The 20349-nt window shown below is 40.0% G+C and overlaps 1 protein-coding gene across 3 annotated transcripts in view; it reads left to right on the top strand.

Moving 5' to 3' along the window:
* The window catches only part of Csgalnact1 (chondroitin sulfate N-acetylgalactosaminyltransferase 1), a 318906-nt gene that overhangs the window by 185615 nt on the left and 112942 nt on the right, over positions 1-20349 (top strand). The window lies entirely within an intron of this gene.

Below are 20349 nucleotides of genomic sequence, written 5' to 3'. Positions count from 1 at the left end.
GACATAGAGTTGGAACTGCATGTATTTACTTGTTTATTTCTTTATTCCACACAAGTTTATTGAGAATCTGCTATGTGTGGGATATTGTTCTACATACTAGGATTAGAGTAGTGAACAAAAGAAGTCCTTCTCTCATGGGATTTATATTCCAGAGTAGGAGAATCACAATGAACAAAGAGTAGGAGAATCACAATGAAAAAAGAGCATATTGACAAGTGATGTCTTTGTATGTTTTTTGTTGCTATAACAAAATACCTGAAGTTGGGTACTTATACAGAAAAGGATATTTATTTAGCTAACAGTTTTGGAGGTCCAAGAGCACGACACCAACTTCTTTCAGCTCTGGTGAGGGCCTTCTGGCTATATTGCACCATGGTGAATGGCATCATGGTAGAAGTGCGTATGAGAGGGAGAGATCACGTGGTGAGTCAGGAAGTAAGAGGGAATCGAGGAAGCCATACTCCCTTTATAACACCCCAATCTTGTGGGAACTTACCCATTTGGAGAGACCAGCATTGATTCCTTCTGAGAGTCGTGTCCTCCACCAAGCCCAACCTATTAGAAGTTCCGCTCCCTCAATACCACCAAACTAGGGACCAAGCTTCCAATGCATGAGCCTTTGGGGGGCAAACCATGTCCAACCATAGCTAGCATCAAGAAGGAAATAAAATAATGGAAGAAAATAGGGATGACCAGGAGTGCTGTTCTGGGTTGGATGGTAAAGAATAGGTCAGTGAAGAGATGTTGACCTTTGTGCAAAACTTGAATGAAATGGGGGGTGGGGAACCCTATGGATTTTTGGAGGAAGAATGTTCTAGGAATAAAGAACAAAGAAGAATGTTTTCCAAGTGTTAAGGTTTGGATATGAGGTGTCTCCCCAAAGCTCATGTGTGAGGCAATGCAAGAAGGTTCAGAGAAGAAATGATTGGGTTATGAAAGCCTTAACCCAGTCAGTGAATTAGTCACCTGAGGGATTAATTGAGTGGCAACTGAGGGCAGGTGGAGTGTGGCTGGAGGGGGTGGGCATTGGGGGCGTGGCTTTGGGGTATATATGGAGTGGAGTCTTCCTCTCTGCTTTCTGATCATCACGTGAACTGCTTCCCTCTGCCATGCTCTTCCGTCATGATGGAGCTGGCCGTATATGCACTGAGACCTCTGAAACCCTGAGCCCTTAAATAAAAACTTTTTCTCCTCTACAGTTGTTCTGGTTGGGTCTTTAAGTCAAGCAGTGAATAAGCTGACCCAAACCCCAAGCCTTTGCACTTCTCCAAGAATAGCAAGGAGGTCCATATGGCGAGAGCGTAGGTCACAAGGTGGGAGATGAGGCAAGATGCCAGATCACTAAGGGGCCTGCAGGGCAGGCTCAGGACTCTGGGATTTCTGTGATGGGAAGACCCTGGAGAGTTTGGGACTGGGAAGTAAGACAATCTGACTTCAGTCAGACTGAGTAGTCTGAGGACAGACAAGAATGGAAGAAGGATGCAGCCAGGGGCTATTGCATTTTTATGCAGAGAGACCCAAGGTGGGAGAATTCGGGTACCGAGAGAGGGCGAGAGCTGCTGGCTGCTTGTCATGTCTTAGAGGTGAAGGCAAGAAGGGTTTCAGAGGAAACAGAAGGTGATAAAAGGCAAATCCCAGGAACCCAACAACGATGTCTGTTCCTTCTTACTTGACTAATATTTTCCTAGGATTTTATTTTGCTTTTCTTCCCTGAAGGGTGTTCAAGTTCAGGTTCAAGAGTCAGTCTTCCAGGCACATGACCCCTCTGATCTTCAGTGGTGGGTTTGTTCACTGTGCCCCCTGCCCACTCTAACTTTGGATTGGATTAACTGGAAACGGTCTGCACCTGCTTCAATGTTAATTTACGTCTGGGAATATCACCGTCTTTTACGTTAGTTTCTGAACTGACCAGAATATGCTTTTTTGAGGCTAGATTTGTTTCAAGATAGATGATACATGAGTGAGATGATGGCAGCTCTGGGTGTTGGTGCTAAAGAAATTATTCTGGGTTGGGGGAAAGAAAGAAAGAGAATCTATGAGCTCGTGGCTGTTTGCAGCAGATGGAAGCATACAGAACAGTCCCAATAATGCTGAGTTCTGCCTGTGCCAGCTCATTCAGCTGCCTGGAGGACAGCACGATTGGTCAGCAGTCCCCGTTGCCGTGGCACAGGGACACTGACTATTGACTCTGCATCGATGCCAAAGGCAAGTCCATTGGATTTCATTAGTACTGATTGCCGTTCGCGGTTTTCCTCTCTCCAACAAAAGGAGCCCATGTTAAAGCAGGATCTTCTTCAGTAACGAAATATTCCTTATCCTGTAAATTGTTGATGGAGGACATTGCTCCTGCTGATCGTCACAACCTCCAGGGCTGCGGCTGCTGTTCTTATCTTCCAGGGGAACAGAACACCACAGAGCACCCATTCCAGATGGCTCTTTTTAAAACGGGACTCCAGAGGCCAATGAAGACAAGCATTTTACTTCTGCAGTTTCTGAGCCTCTCCCCCGGCGGCCACGTTACCAAGGGGATGAATGTGTGGCACTGGTTGTTTCCACCGAGTTGCATTTTTAAGTGGTTTGCTCGCCAGGTTGAATGTTTCCTGCAAAACAGATAGAGCATACGTTTAGGCTGAGGCTGTCAAGATGGCCATAGATTCCATTTTGGTAGCAAATATGAAAAGAGATAGGCCTTAATTCCCTTGGAGCCTAACCACCTGTGACATGCTCAGTGAAGTCTAAAAGCGCACTGTTGGAGCCCTGCACAGCGCTGGAACTCCAGAGATGCTTTTGAGTGCTCACAGATGTTTCCTGTTGAGCCAATGTCAAGGACTTGTTTTATTTGATTTTTTATTTATTTTTTGCTAGATGTGTCGAATCCTGCTTCATTTTATTGGATAGACTTCAGATACTTAGGTCAGAGAGTACTCGGCTTGAAAAATTAGGGAGTTATGTCCCTCCCAAGTGGACCTCGCTGTTCCACCTGAATCTCTCTCTTTTCCTTCTTCAAATTTGACCCCCTAGGCTTCCATAGCACTGGACATTCCTGTTCTTTGTTGCAAACTCTTCCCTCCCTTCTGTGTTGATTGTTCTCTAGGGTTTCATCCTTAGCTCACGGCTTTAATCCACATGTTCTTCCTGGACAGTCTCACTCATAATAGACAGATGACTGTTAGACTGTCACCTCCAGCCCACGTGTCTGCCTTAAGCTTTTGATTTGTATCGTGAGTCATTCCGGTTCACCTTTTCTACCTGCATGTGTCACGGGCACCTCGAACGCTGACGGTTCCAAACCACACTCCTCATCCTGCCCCACGGCCGGGTCTTCCTCTGAGTGCTGACTTGGTTGGTGGCCCCACTCATCCATCAAGTCCCTCGTAATCTTCTCTGCAATAGAAGATCCACAGCCAAATCCTCCCTATTTTTGTTTCCGGACATTTGATAATAAATCTCCTTTTAAATGTTTTATCACAGCAACTCATGCCTGTGGTTAAAAAGTCAAACCCTGCAGAACGGCTTCTAGTTAATAAAAACAAGGGTTTCCCCATCCTCCCTCACCACCCCTATTCTTTCCTGCCAAAGGGAACCACTTTTCACCTCCGTAACCACTTCTTTGGCTAGTTATCATCTTATCTCTGAGTTCTGTGTTTACGCTGTTATTTCCTGATTATCAATTTGGGGCAGCATCTACTGGTTTCCTGGGGCTCTCTCCTCTCTCTCCTCCCCCCTTTACCCAGTGCAGCTGCACCATGATTCTTAGTTCCTCTACTTTGTCTGTTTTTTATTTTGCTTCATTGTCTGTACATGGATGGCATCTCTTGGTCCTTGACTTAGAGATGAGGATATTGGCCTTCCCACCCTTTCCTACAGCTTCTCTCCCCATCTGTTTCTGCCATAAATACTGAGATTCTAGTTACTAAAATTGATTATATGTATTTGACACATTGATCCCTCGGAGCTTCAAAGACATTGCTCCATTGATTTGGGGCATTCAGTGTTGCTGATGGCAAGTCTGATGTCCATCCAATCTTCCATCCATTCCAGGGGATCTGTGCTTTCTCTTTGGAGAAGGACACACAACATTGAATTTGACTCTTTGACTTTGGGGTTCTAAAATTTTTCCATGTTGTGTTCGGGTGTGTGCTTTATAAAAGTTTTACTTTGGGTTTGACTAATTTTCTCCCATTTTATCTCTCTGTTTTGTCTTGTTGAGCAATGTGTAAACTAGAAATGATCTTTCAGATGACTTTATTTTCTTATATTCCCCCCCCCCCCATATTCTGGAAGATTTCCTCAACCTTATCTTTGAAATTTTTGTTCATTTTTAAAATTTTTTGTGTGTGCCTTATTCGTTGGTTGTTTTTTCCATAATATTCTATAATTATTGATATATACAGAATATACCACCCAACATCAAGTGGATACACTTTCTTCTCAGCAGCACATGGATCCTTCTCAAAAATAGACCATATATTATGTCACAGGGCAAATCTTAGCAATTACAAAGGAGTAGAGATACTACCATGCATTTTATCTGATCATAATGGAATGAAATTGGAAATCAATAATAAAATGAGAAAGGAAAAATCCTACATCACATGGAGATTAAACAATATGCTACTGAATGAACAAAGGGTTACAGAAGACATCAAAGAGGAAATTAAAAAATTCTTAGAGGTAAATGAAAACTCAGACACAACATATCGAAATCTCTGGGACACTATGAAAGCAGTATTAAGAGGAAAATTCATTTCATGGAGATCATTCCTTAAAAGAAGGAAAAGCCAACAAATAAATGACTTCACACTACACCTCGAAGCACTAGAAAAAGAAGAACAAATCAGCAGCAAATACAGTATAAGGCAAGAAATAATTAAAATTAGAGCTGAAATCAATGAAATTGAAACAAAAGAAACAATCGAAAAAATTGACAAAACTAAAAGTTGGTTCTTTGAAAAAATAAATAAGATTGATAGACCACTAGCCACGCTAACAAAGAGAAGAAGAGAGAGAACCCAAATTACTAGCTTACGGGATGAAAAAGGCAACATCACAACAGACAATTCAGAAATACAGAAGATAATTAGAAATTATTTTGAAACCCTATACTCTAATAAAATAGAAGATAGTGAAGGCATCAATAAATTCCTTAAGACATATGAACTACCCAGATTGAGTCAGGATGATATAAACAATCTAAACAGACCAATATCAAGGGAGGAAATAGAAGAAGCCATCAAAAGACTACCAACCAAGAAAAGCCCAGGACCGGATGGATATACAGCAGAGTTTTACAAGAACTTTAAAGAAGAACTAATACCACTACTCCACAATCTATTTCAGGAGATAGAAAAAGAGGGAGAACTTCCAAATTCATTCTACGAGGCCAATATACCCTGATTCCCAAACCAAATAAAGACACCTCAAAGAAAGAAAACTACAGACCAATATCCCTAATGAATTTAGATGCAAAAATCCTTAATAAAATTCTGGCAAATCGGATACAAAAACATATCAAAAAGATCGTGCACCATGATCAAGTAGGATTCATCCCTGGGATGCAAGGCTGGTTCAATATACGGAAATCAATAAACGTTATTCACCACATCAATAGACTTAAAGATAAGAACCATATGGTCATCTCGATAGACGCAGAAAAAGCATTCGACAAAGTACAGCATCCATTTATGTTCAAAACACTACAAAAACTAGGAATAACAGGAACTTACCTCAACATGGTAAAAGCTATATATGCTAAGCCTCAGGCTAGCATCATTCTGAATGGAGAAAAACTGAAGGCATTCCCTCTAAAATCTGGAACAAGACAGGGATGCCCTCTCTCACCACTTCTATTCAATATAGTTCTCGAAATACTGGCCAGAGCAATTAGACAGACAAAAGAAATTAAAGGCATTAAGATAGGAAAAGAAGAACTTAAATTATCACTATTTGAGGATGATATGATCCTATACCTAGAAGACACAAAAGGGTCTATAAAGAAACTACTAGAGCTAATAAATGAATTCAGCAAAGTGGCAGGATATAAAATCAACACGCATGAATCAAAGGCATTCCTGTATATCAGCGACAAATCTTCTGAAATGGAAATGAGGAAAACCACCCCATTCACAATATCCTCAAAAAAAATAAAATACTTGGGAATCAACCTAACAAAAGAGGTGAAAGATTTATACAATGAAAACTACAGACCCTAAAGAGAGAAATAGAAGAAGATCTTAGAAGATGGAAAAATATACCCTGTTCATGGATAGGCAGAACTAACATCATCAAAATGGCGATATTACCAAAAGTTCTCTATAGGTTCAATGCAATGCCAATCAAAATCCCAACGGCATTTCTTGTAGAAATAGAGAAAGCAATCATGAAATTCATATGGAAAAATAAAAGACCCAGAATAGCAAAAACAATGCTAAGCAGGAAGTGTGAATCAGGCGGTATAGCGATACCAGACTTCAAACTATACTACAGAGCAATAGTAACAAAAACAGCATGGTACTGGTACCAAAACAGGCGGGTGGACCAATGGTACAGAATAGAGGACACAGAACCCAACCCACAAAATTACAACTATCTTATATTCGATAAAGGGGCTAAAAGCATGCAATGGAGGAAGGATAGCATCTTCAACAAATGGTGCTGGGAAAAATGGAAATCCATATGCAACAAAATGAAACTGAATCCCTTTCTCTCACCATGCAGAAAAGTTAACTCAAAATGGATCAAGGAGCTTGATATCAAATCAGAGTCTCTGCGTCTGATAGAAGAAAAAGTTGGCTCCAATCTCTATATTGTGGGGTCAGGCTCTGAATTCCTTAATAGGACACCCATAGCACAAGAGTTAAAAGCAAGAATCAACAAATGGGACTTACTCAAACTAAAAAGTTTTTTCTCAGCAAGAGAAACAATAAGAGAGGTAAATAGGGAGCCTACATCCTGGGAACAAATCTTTACTCCTCACACTTCAGATAGAGCCCTAATATACAGAGTATACAAAGAACTCAAAAAATTAACCAATAAGAAAACAAATAACCCAATCAACAAATGGGCCAAGGACCTGAACAGACACTTCTCAGAGGAGGACATACAATCAACCAACAAGTACATGAAAAAATGTTCACCATCTCTAGCAGTCAGAGAAATGCAAATCAAAACCACCCTAAGATACCATCTCACTCCAGTAAGATTGGCAGCCATCATGAAGTCAAACAAGAACAAGTGCTGGCGAGGATGTGGGGAAAAGGGTACACTTGTACATTGCTGGTGGGACTGCAAATTGGTGCGGCCAATTTGGAAAGCAGTATGGAGATTCCTGGGAAAGCTGGGAATGGAACCACCATTTGACCCAGCTATTGCCCTTCTAGGACTATTCCCTGAAGACCTTAAAAGAGCGTACTATAGGGATACTGCTACAATGATGTTCATAGCAGCACAATTCACAATAGCTAGACTGTGGAACCAACTTAGATGCCCTTCAATAGATGAATGGATTTAAAAAATGTGGCATTTATACACAATGGAGTATTACTCAGCACTAAAAAATGTTAAAATCATGGAATTTGCAGGAAAATGGATGGCATTAGAGCAGATTGTGCTAAGTGAAGCTAGCCAATCCCTAAAAAACAAATGCCAAATGTCTTCTTTGATATAAGGAGAGCAACTAAAAACAGAGCAGGGAGGAAGAGCATGAGAAAAAGATTAACATTAAACAGGGATGAGAGGTGGGAGGGAAAGGGAGAGAGAAGGGAAATTGCATGGAAATGGAAGGAGACCCTCAGTGTTATACAAAATTACATATAAGAGGAAGTGAGGGGAAAGGGAAAAAAAAACAAGGGAGAGAAATGCATTACAGTAGATGGGGTAGAGAGAGAAGATGGGAGGGGAGGGGAGGGGGGATAGTAGAGGATAGGAAAGGCAGCAGAATACAACAGACACTAGTATGGCAATATGTAAAACAGTGGATGTGTAACCGATGTGATTCTGCAATCTGTATACGGGGTAAAAATGGGAGTTCATAACCCACTTGAATCAAATGTATGAAATATGATATGTCAAGAGCTATGTAATGTTTTGAACAACCAAAAATAAATAAATAAATAAATAATTTAAAAAATAACAAGAAATAAAAAACATATATTCTATAATTATTTTAGGGATGCGATAATTTTTAAGCTCTCTGAGAATAACAAAAGACATTTAAAAAACTTTGTTCCTATTTTTTCCTGAACGTTCTATCACTTTTGGGACTTTCTTTGATTTTTTGTCTTTTATGTGGAAATTTAAAATCCCCGATTCGTGCCTTAAATTGTCCTTAATTGTCTGCTCATTCATAAGAAAGAAGCAGGAGATGGAGGCTGTCCATAGATGACTTGGAGGTTTTGCCTGGCATCTTTGCCTTTGAGAGATTGGAGCTGTGTGGCAGGGTGAGGGGGGAAGCCCTTACACTTTGGCATTCCTAGATGCTGGAATGTTGGTGTTTTCTTCCAGGTATTAGCTCCCCACTAACTGAGTACTTCACCGAATTTCAGTTCATTTGTGATAAGGAGGTGCATTCTTTGTCACTCTGGCTTGCTGATGTGACTTCGGTGTGTCCCTCAAACGTTCATGTGCTCTGGAAACTTAATTTTGCAATGTGGCACTGTTGGAGGGTGGGACCTTGTGAGAGGCTTCAGGTCATGGGGGTAGAATCTTTGTGAATGGATTAATGTCTTTCTTGTGGGAATGTGTTAACTATCCAAGGAGTTTGGCCCCCTTTTCTCTCTTCCACATGTGCCCACTTGCCTTTCCACTTTCTACCATCCCTTAAAGCAGCATGAAGTCCTCACCAAAAGTTAGGCAGATGTTAGCACTGTGTTCTTAGGCTTCCAGAACTTCGAGCCCAAATAAACCTCTCTCCTTTTTAAGTCACCCAGCCTCAGGTATTCTGTTACAGCAACAGAACACAGAATAGGACATCAGTCTCTTACTTCCTTTAAGATCACTGAATAAACAAGAGGGTTTTTGTTTAATTCTATTATGATCCAGTAATTGATCAGTCTTTGTGTTTAGTACTTTGTCTTGTTTAAGGAATAGTTTCCTAACCAGCAGTTAAAGAGCTTTTATCTTGCACTTTTTTCTAAAAGCCTCTTGTTTAGGTCTTTAGTTTACCTGGAAGTGATTCGTGTGTGTATTGTGAGGTCAGGCTCAAATTTCTGTAGACCAAAGCTGCATTTCTTTAACAACAGCAATGACATAAAAATCAAGCAGGCAACCTCTTGTGGCTGATACTTTTGCCATGTCCTCTCAGTGTGTCCCCCTCTGTCCTACATAGATCTTTTCCACCTCTGGTTTTCTCAGTGGCCCCTCATCAACCACCTGCCTCCTGCTCTCAGTGGGTGCATTTTTTTTTTTTTTTTGGCACCAGAGATTAAACCCAGAGACGTTTAACCACTGAGCTACACCCCAGCCCACTTTTTATATTTTATTTAGAGACAGGGTCTCACTGGGTTACCTAGGGCCTCACTAAGTTGTTAAGGCTGGCCTCAAACTCACAATCCTCATGCCTCAGCCTCCCAAGCTGCTGGGATTACAGGCATGCACCACCACACCCAGCCAGCTGTTAGCATTTTACTCAGGTAGGTGAATGAGAAAGGGAAAATATTTTATTTGCTGATCTCACCAGTATTCTGCTTAGTTAGAGTTTGTCTTTATTTTCATGAAACTCTTTACATAAAGAAACTAATACATTTTTAAAGCACTACTTAATGCAAAGAAATTTTTTAAACATCAGCAGCCCTTGTGTGTCTCAATATTGAAGTGTCACCACATTTTGAATGTCATCATGCTTTCAATGTGTAGAAAGGCAGCCTTTAATTTTCCTGAAAAGTTGTTGGAACTTGGGAGGGTGAATCTTGAAATTGAACCAAACTTGCTTTAGGAATAATCTTCCTTATTCATAGAAGAAATGTTTCTGCTAGGAAAAAGCAAAATAGGTAGAAGGAGAAGGAGAATCAGGAGCAGCAGCTTGGGATGGCAGTAATTATTTTCTGCATTTGGAACATACAGCTGGAAGGAATTTGGGAGGCCGTTGTGCAGTATTTCACCTCAAGGAAGTAGACCATTCTCACTTTTAATGCAATTCCAGAAGAGAAGATTCCACTCTCTCCTGGTAACATTTAATGTACTTCACCGTCAGTGGATTTTCCTTATGCTTTGTCTTAAGTCTATTTTCTCATTCTGTTTGAAATGGAAATTGGAAAAATTGGATGGGCCATCCTCGAAGGGCTTGGCCTCTGTTAATCTCCATCAGATCTGTCTGATTTCTTTATCTCTTTCCCTTAAGCCAGTTTCCAAATCTTCTAATTATTGTTTTTTTTTTACCCCATTCAAATATCTTTCATGTGATTTATAAATTAAGATTTATAAGCTCAAAAATTGAACGTAATACTTCTGCCAAGGTCCGCTCAATTCTAGCTAAGCCTAGGGATGAAACTCGTCCTGGGGAGCTCTCTAGCTGAGACCTCTAACCCGAATTATTATCATAATAAAAATATTTTTTGACTTATGCTCCATGTGATCATTGGAACACACTTGTTTATCCTCTGCCTCCTCCTAAGACTACTCAAAATGATAGACTAGAAATTCTTAAAGGATTTGAATCCATGTGAATGAAGAAAATGGGCTCTGAGGGTTGTGGAGGGAAGATGTGAACAGGTTTGGGGAAGATGGGAAATAAATGGATAAGTGGGAAATGCACTAACCAAGGAGAGAAAAGTAAAAGCCACGTGCCCGCAGAGAGGGAAGCCAGCCCACAGCAGAGACCAGGTAGGCTGCAGACTTGGAACCACTCTCTATGCCTGGTCACAGAAACAAAGGACAAGGCCTTGGTGTGAGGTCTGCAGTAGGCGTAGGTACACCCCACTCCATCCCCAGGGGCTGGACAAATTCTCTTGGTAGGTGTATTTTCCAGAAAAATTGGAACAAAGATGCTTTGGACTTGCAAAACACACACACACACACACACACACACACACACACTCACGAAGCACACAGATCACAAGACAATTTGGGTAAGACACTTTGAAGAGAAATGGAGCATTAAGTGAAAACTCTGTTTACAGAATAGTGCCCTCTTCCTTCTGAGCCCCCGGAACTCTGACAATTATCTATATATGCCTCCTCCTTGGATTACAGGAGTAGAGAATTATTTTCTGGGAAGGTAATCAATTAAAGATAAGAGACATTTGAATATCCCCCCATACAATGACTGGGTCCTCACCCGGTCATAACGCATAAGCTCAGCTATTCTAGGTCTCATGGAGACAACCAGTCACCACACTTTGGAGGACTGTCTCCAACACAAAGAGTGAGACCACAAACGGACCAACAAGGAAACAAACAAAAGGAGGCTGAGAGGAAACAGAAAAACCAGGGAAGAGAAAAAATTTAACCATAGCTAATACTCTCTGAGAGATTAGAGAAGATACTGTATCCATGAAGGAGCACTTGGGAAGTAAAAAATGTATTAGCAGAAATTAAAAATTAAAAGGAGTTTGGATGTTGATGAAATTTCCCAGAAAACAGTATGAATAGATGGAGATGGAACACAGAAGAGCCAGGTGTAGTGGCACACACCTATAATCCCAGGAGGATCACAAGTTCAAGGCCAGCCTCAGCAATTTAGAGAGACCTTGTCTTAAAATAAATGGCTGGGAATGTAGCTTAGTGGCAAGTGCCTCTGGGTTCAATCTCTAGAGAAAGAAAGAAAGGAAGGAAGGAAGGAAGGAAGGAAGGAAGGAAGGAAGGAGGGAGGGAAGGAAGGAAGGAAGGAAGGAAGGAAGGAAGGAAGGAAGGAAGGAAGAGGCTCCTTTTAGGAAATCCAAAATCTGTTCAAGAAGAATTTCAATTAAAAAAAAAAAAACAAAGAAAATGCAGGAGAGAAAATGACAGAAAACTCCTTTCAAGAACTGAACTTGAATTTCCATATGGAACAGGCACATTAAGTGCTCAGCACAATGGATGAAACCAGGACCGGTTCCAAGTCACATTTGATAGTCTGCAAATAAAAATTTTTTTTTCCTTAAAAGTTTTAACAGAGAAAAAAGTAATTCTCATACAGAGGCTCAGGAGGCCAGCTGGTAACTGCTGTCTCCATGGCAACAGTGGAACTTAGAAGAAACAGAGCTGGACCTTGAGGAACAGTGCATCCCTTTAAGTGGGAGGGAATGCACGGACCCCCTGGTGTCCCATACCTGGCTGCCCTGTCAACCAGACCCAAGGGTAGAGTAAGGATCTTTGCAGACAGAATGCAAGGTCTCAAAAATTGGCCTCCCAGCACCCATTCTTGGCAAGTCCCTGTGAGTCCCCAAATGAGAATATGCCAAAAAAATATGCAGTGTATATAGAGAGATGGAGGAAGTTCCCTGGTGAGAGGTGTCCAGAAGCTTCAGCCCAGGGAAGCCGATGGTCTAACTCTCAGTCCAAGTTCCTACCCAGCTTGGATGAGGACAAATCTTCCATACTCAAACCCACTGATTCCAATGCCAGTTTCCATCGGGAACACTGTCACAGATGTACCCAGAAATAATACTTTACCGGCTATCTGTTATACGTAAAATTAGCCATCACAGGAGAGAAAGGGACGTTCTGGGTGACAGCTAGACATCACCGTGTCGGGCTGGAGAACCACCTCTCCAGGAGACAGGAGGATGGAGAGACCAAGAGGGTTGGTGTGGGGGAAAGACCAAGCCAAAGCAAAACAAAGCAACAACTGGGAAAGATCACCTAATGTATTTCTGAATGATGAAATGTTTTCCAGTTCTGCACTAGGCCATGAAGAAAAATTGTGTTAGATAGGCAAACATCAGTCAAATGAAAAACTGTGGCAATTATTAACATCAGGAAAAAACCCAAAGGGTTGTATAAGAAAGACATATATACCATTGGGCTTAATTATGAACAGTATTCAAATAGACAATATAATGTGGTGTAAGTACTGAGTATTCTTACAAACAAAATTGTGATAGAGTTAGACTGAGAGGATTTTGGAGAGTGTGGTGGAAGACAGGATGAGGAGGAAGGCAATAGGTGCTAAAAATAGATAGACGTTGAAGAGTATCATTTGAAATATGAGAGTAAATACTAAACAAAACCTGAAAGAGTTGAAAGTTATTGCCTTTGGTCTCAAGAATGGGATAGTAGAGAGGAAAAAAACTGCTATTTTTATCAGTCTCATGATACTATTTGATTTTAAAATTATGTGCATGTATTATTTTGATAAATGTAAAATAAACACATTTATACAACAGTGTATTTTCACATGTAAAATTGTTATGTATTCCACAATTTATTTACATTTTTATTTATTTATTTATTTGGTGCTGAGGATTGAACCCAGTCGTGTTTTACCATTGAGCTACATCCCCAATCCTTTTTAAAAATCTTTCAATTTTGAGATGGGGTCTCACTCAGTTGCTTCAGGCTTCACTAAATTTCTGAGACTGGCCTTGAACTTGCAATTCTCCCATCTCAGCCTCCTGAAATATTTTTTTTTAATTAATATGTATCTGAGAATAACTAACAGCGATGAGTTTTTGAAATTTATCAAAAAGGTGACATGTTTTAGTTTGGTATGGATTGTGAATTGAGTCATGGTTGGTTTGATATTTGAAATTGGAATTTGTGAGAACATAATAGCACTATTATTCACACAGGTGGTATTCACCTTTTCTTTCATATTTATTAAGTATTGGAAAAAGTTGCTAGAATCACTGGAATCCCAGTTTGACTTTCTTGAGGAAAATTACAGTTGTAATGAAGCAGGTAGTTTCCCTCTTCTCATTATAGTGCTTAGTGTTTGAAATATAATTCAAAAATGTTCAAATATAATTTGAAACACTTCCTGTAAGACTCTACTTCCAGCTTTGCACACTTATAGGTTTTCAACCTCATGGAGCTGGTGTGAGCAGTGTGTTAGATCACGCATACAAATTTCTCCAATATACTGCTTGGAATATGGTAGAAGCCTAGTAGAATGCTAATTGTTCTCCTCCCTTCCCCTTTCATGTCCACCATCCACCTGGCATCAAACCCAAGTCCTTTAGGGTCTAGTCGTATTTGTCTCATCCGAATTTTGCTGTTTCCTTCACGCCTTAGTTATTACATGCCATTCATAAATTGATTTTACAAATCAGATATCCCATCTCTCTTTTTCTAAGGAGGTTTTGATTGTTATTCTTGATGCAAGTGAAACTCCCTGGAATACACTGTACTCTATTCTATTAAACACTTAAGTGCATCTCTGACTCCAAATGGTGATGGCATGGAACATAAGGAGTGAGATTTTACATCTGTTCCTTGTTAGGGTATGTGTTAGGTTACACCTCAGAGCACCAGCAAGTGACGGGCAGACTTTCAACAAACCACTGATTTTATTGTTACATCATCCTTTGGCATCCTTCATGAAACCCTTCATCTCCTGAGTACTTTTTCTTCACAGTAAGAATTGTGGTATCTTTTTATGTCTGTTGTCAATTCTTGAGTGTAGCAATACTCTGAGGCACTGGTAAGTTCTTAGAAGGTGTTTCCAGAAAATCAGCACTAGATATTTCTGGGCTTCTGGTGATTCAGCTACTGTCAGATCACTCTGGGAAGAGCATCTTGACAGTTGATTAATTCTGTACCCCTGAACTTATGTGACACTGACCAGGGACCTCGGTCATAGTGGTCAGACCTCAGCTTGGTCTAGATTCAAGGTCGTTTGCACAGAACAGTATCCCCAGTTCCTCGTATGTGCTTTTTAGTTCTCATCTGAGTTTGGAGAGAAATGCAATCTTGAGATATTAGGTTTTTTACGATTTAACGGGATTGTATAAATGATTGCATGATGAACAAGGAGAGATGGAGGGTCAGGTCGGGAGAAACATGGACACTGTCCAGTCCCTCAGCAGCTTGACTCTGTAACCATCTGCACCATCAGGTAGGATTCGCTCATCAAGTGCAGCATTATCTCTCCAGGGAACCTCAGTTGCAGTTGATTGAATCAAATTGGGAATTTATCACATTGAGAGGGCCAATTTCTTCTTTTTGAAAAACAATTTTATTGAGCATCATTTCATATAAAAATCATCTCAAGTGTACAATTCAATGTTCTTAGAATATTATATCATTAAATTTTTTAAAACTATTGCACAGTTTAATAAATGTTGCCATTCTAAAATGTTGCCATTCTAAAGTCACTTACTTTTAGCCATTTTATTTTAACACATAGCATATAATTCGCCCCCATAACATTTTTTCAGGATATGGTCTGTTGGCATTAAGTACATCCACATGTGTGTACTCTTCACCACCATCCATCTTTGGAACTCTTTTCATCTTTTAAAATTGGTGCTTCTTACTCATTAATAATACTCTCTGCCACTCCCTTCAGCTCCTAGAAACCACCACTTTACTTTCTGACTCTATGACTCTAACCACTCTAGGCACCTATTATAAGAGGGATCATACAATATTTGTCTTGTATTTGGTTTATTCATTAGCATTCTATCCTCGAGGTTCATCCATATTGTAACACGTGTGTGTCGGAATTTCATCCCCCCCTTTTTTTTTCAAATGTGTGAATAATACTCTGTTGTGTGTACCTACCACCTTTTGTTCACCTGTTCATCTGTTATTGGACATTTTGGTTGTTCCTCCTGTTTGACTATTGACAATCAAGTATCAAATCCAAAAGAGCAATTTCTAGCTAATTCTTTAAAGCCCTTATAACCCAACAGACAGGAAAACAGAATTTCACTTGCCTTCTCTATTATTCAGGAATGTACGGGGTTCAGAAGGACTCTGTGGTAAAAGATGCAGGCAGGTCGCAGGTCTCACTGGGAAGAGAGTATAAGAAGGGAGTAACTTTGTCCTGCAAGGAAAAAAATGATTGTAGAAACTTGGGAGAAGGTGGTGACAAGCAGAAAAAAAAAGAACATCACATATAGCTATGTTTTATTTTCTTTCCCATTTTTGCTAAAAGTTTGAGGTTTGAGCAGAACACCAGGCTTAGACAATAGTCTCCACGACCCTTAGTTTCTGGTCAGTCCACAGTCGAGGCCTGCCTGTAAGCCCACCCAGAAAACAGACAGCTGAGTCAGAGGCCAGTGGGGGACTTCAGCAGTCTGGGATTTGGGAAGTACTGGGATCTAGAGGTCTCCAAAGGGTATTTGTTGTTGTTGTTGTTGTTATTGTTCATTGCTTTTCTGTTCCAGTAACTCTGTAGCAAGAGTACTTACTTTATATTTCAGGCATTCCAGGAATGATTGGGTAGGAGTAGGGAAAGACTTTGTGAATCTCTTTAACTGGGAGAATCTGTGACTATGTATCATCGGACAATTTCCAAATATTTGTTTTCTAAATAATATAGTGCCATCTTTGGTTAAGAAAACTCTGGTTGGCTGTAGGACCCATGTTTAATTCTTAACCATACTTTCCCATTTCAGTGAGGAGGAAGGAGGCACGGGTTACATTCTAACAGTTCTCTTGAGGTCTGTGGTCACGAATGTCTTAATATTCTGCAGAGTAGTGGCAGAGCTACTGCTAGAAAGCATGTTGGTTAACACAGGTGTGTAACCATAACTTCCACAGAAATTGATAGTTATAGTGGGAATGAGAAGGACATATGGCCATTTTGAAGCCTTTTTTTGAGAAGGGAAAAATGAAAACCCTAATATTGAAACACAACCCCTACATCAAAGCCATGTTATGCACAATTACCAAAATGTGATGAAATAAAAATATTTTTAATGTTGATATTCAAATATTGACCCATATAGAAATTGGGTGAAGCATACTAAAATCTTCTACTCTACTGAATTGATCTGCATACTCCCATTTGTACAATTGAATTCAACATGTAAAGTGTGTTGAGATTTTCATTGTAAATCCTTTTTAGTGTGTTAAGGGAAAAGTGCTTTAGAGACTTGATAGAATGCGATAGCAACTGCATATCCTGGATTTTTCTCTCTCTTTGGGTTTCAAACTCTATCACAGCCCCAATAATTGTGCTTGAAATGTATGGACTGTGTACCTTATTTATCTTTCCTTGTGTGTTTTTGTTTTGCTCCTTAGAAAAATATAGTTACCATATCTTTTATTTACCAGCTCTTCTCAAAATCTTCTCCCCCTTAGCTTTCTGGAGACTTTGGAAGGAAAACAGTGTCCTAGTTCAGTCTGATAATTTGAACTTATCTCCTTCTTCAGAGTTTCTTCTTCTCTATTGTTTTAAAACCTTACTTTTTAATTAAAAAAAAACTTTTGAATTTATTTTTAAAAGTTATTTTTAATTGACAAATAATAATCATATCATTATATAGGGGTACAATGTGATATTTTGATCAATATTTATAATATGGAATGACTACATCTGGCTATTTAACAAATCCATCACCTTGCATACTTATGGTGGTGAAACATGTAAAATTTACTGTTAGCAATTTTTAAATATGCAAAAATCAATGTGTTTTCATATGTAATATAACCACCATGTGACAACATGGACGAACCTGGAGGACCTTACCCTATGGGAACACCTTATGTTTTTAATATGCCCATCTCATTCATACAGAAACATTTGTCAAGGGTTTATCATGTTGAAAGCACTATCCCAGGCATTGAAGAGGAATAAAAATAAATAGGACAAAGTCCCAGCTGTCAGGAAGCTTGCCATCCCGTCACTCATCTGGCAAAATCACTGATGGGATTTGAGGCTTCTCAGAGTCGGTTAAATCAGAGAAGGAAGGCACAGGCCAGGGGCTGCGGGGAAGTCCTCACAAGCTCCTCTCCATGAAGAGCTCACCTACGAATTGAAGTCTTCATTTCAACGTTGCTTGTTCCGTAGAAACGTCTTCCTTCTGGGCTTGCCCTCACCCATCTCTGCTCCTCCCAGAGGACACTCTAGATCCAGCTGCAGCACAGGAGATGCCAACCACCATGGCTGCCATTCAACTGCTGGGAGCGGCCCCCTTCCCAGGAGGGACTTGATCCAGTCCAGAAATGGGATCTTAACCATTTCATGGGAGCACGGTGTGTGACGGCATGGGAGTGGCTTTGCCCTGCCTGGGAGCTGCTCCCCGGAGTCCCTGAGTATTTGTCCTCCTCAGCTAAGTTACTGAAAAGAGGAGACTCAGAAAGAACAGACAGACCGCTCCCCTGGTTCCCACCCTTTGTCTTTGAAATCTCCTATTTTTGAAAGAAAAGGGGCCAGAAGCTCCTTCCGTGAACTGCAGACGACTTCTTTGTTGTCTTTTCAGTGGGTTTTTGTTTCTTGAGCACAATTTCCATTTGGAGGAGGAGATGCCTGTGCAGGATCCCCCCAAGAGGAACGGAGATCTGACCTACATACCATCAACACGCTATGCAAGGATCATGTGAACTTTTGGGCTAAAGGCTTATTTATTTACCCCTGGCATTTCCCCAGCATACCTGTGGGGCCATATTCCCTATTTCTCTAAGAAATGCAACAAAACATTTGGGTATGTCAGTTTCAGATCCTCTCTAGAACTTTCAACCTCAGAAAGGTTAAAAAGGCAAGAAGGACATTCCATCAAGAGCATATCTCCTTAGAGTTAGCTTTGATTTAGGTTGATATATTTCTAAAATAGTTAAAAAAACAGCACAGGGTTTTCCTCTTCTAGAGTAACCAGAGAGCTGTATAGTTATTTTCCTTTACCACCGAAGACAAAATTTAATATTTCATGTTATTATTTTATTTATTTTATTTTTTTTCATGTTATTATTTTAAACATCTGAATTTTCACATCTAATATGTTCATTGTTTCAGTAATAAATTTAATCAGTGATAACTTGTCCCCACTATCTATTAAACTATACATTTTTTTTAAAAGTAGAGATGAGTGCTATTAAATTGTATTTCCTTAAGATTGAATTAGAGAAATAAGACTTAGGCTCCACAGTGGTAGCACATATTGCAACTGTCCTCTGCTTTATTTTGTTGCCTCTGGCAAGGAGCAGATTTATTATTTGGGCCCTGTCTAAAATTTATAGTTTGGCAGCTCTGTCCTTGTGGTCACCAAAGTATTCTTTTTTCCATTAACTAAATAGCAACAAAACAACTTGTAAAAAAGTTACAGTTGTTTCTCCATTAAAAAAAAAAAAACAAAGTTGCATTATTGCATTTAGCACAGGTTATAATGTATTTTGAGAAAGAAGGAGAGCAGCTTTATGTCTCTCTCTTAAAATTCCAAACTGAGCTTAAATAGGATTCATGGTGGCTTTTCTGTTTTCCCCTTCATGAAGATTAACAGTTTACCCAGTAAAAGCTAACATTGTGTTTTAGGCCTTCTTTAGGAGGGGAGATAAAGACTATTCATGCATTTAGTGTTTCACGGGGACTCAGGATCAGTATGTAGTCACACTTACTGTAGGATGATTGCAATGAGACAGCAGGGAAAGGAACTGGTGAAGTCTGTAGGTGGAGAATCCCTCTGCAACTTCCTGTGCCCTTTACATGAAGGTCAGACAGAGCTCACCCACCCCCACTGCAAAATGTGCAGCCACCTGTATGCAGTGTTTCTGCCCAGACAAGCCCATTTGAGATTGGAGGTTTGGGGTTTTAGTGGAGAGCTGGTCATGTAGGTGTTCTCTGCCCAGCACCCCTGCTAAGTACCAGGCTTCTTAGAAAGAAAGCAGGCATCCCGTAAATCACATTGTTTGCACAAACAATCTAGCCACAGTAAAACAACCTTATTGGTTAGGAAACCATTCTTACCCACGTAGGGAACTTTTTACCAGCCAAGTTCCCAGATGGCAGCCAAGGCCAACCTTGCAGGTTGCAATAGCCTTGGGCTTGCAGGGTTCACACTCCTGCAGAGACTTGCATTTCATTTTTGTAAATAATTTGCAAAAATACACTGATCCTTAAATGATGGTGATGGGTGGGGGTGATTAATGCAATTGTTTCTCTGAGCTACTATCAAGGTTAGACTTACCATTTGATGAAGATATCTGGAGCTAAGAGGAGTACATTTGAGGACTCTGTATATAATAATTTTTTTTATTATAAAAATCTCATGAGACAAATATTTTTAATTACAATTCGGTCATAATCTGGGTTACGTTTTGCATTGTAGATGGCTGCTTTAGAAATTCTGACTTGTACATCATGCAGTTAAATTGGGTCTTACTGCCAGTAGCTTAGACTAGAATGTTCTATCTGCCTCTTGCTGAACAAGAGGGTAAATATTCTTGGAATAGTTCAGACCTCTCTGATATTTCATTATCTAAGTATGAATATCAAATTTGATTTATCCAGAAAGAAAACTGGAATCAAGGAAAGGGCTTTAAAACAATTTA

This window comes from Marmota monax, unplaced genomic scaffold (assembly GCF_021218885.2).
Source record: "Marmota monax isolate L192 unplaced genomic scaffold, Marmota_monax_Labrador192_F-V1.1 WCK01_AAM20220418_F8-fsc00040, whole genome shotgun sequence".
In the NCBI taxonomy this organism is placed as follows: Eukaryota; Metazoa; Chordata; class Mammalia; order Rodentia; family Sciuridae; genus Marmota; species Marmota monax.
Note: the sequence above shows the minus strand (reverse complement) of the source record. Positions and strands in the feature narration are given on the sequence as shown.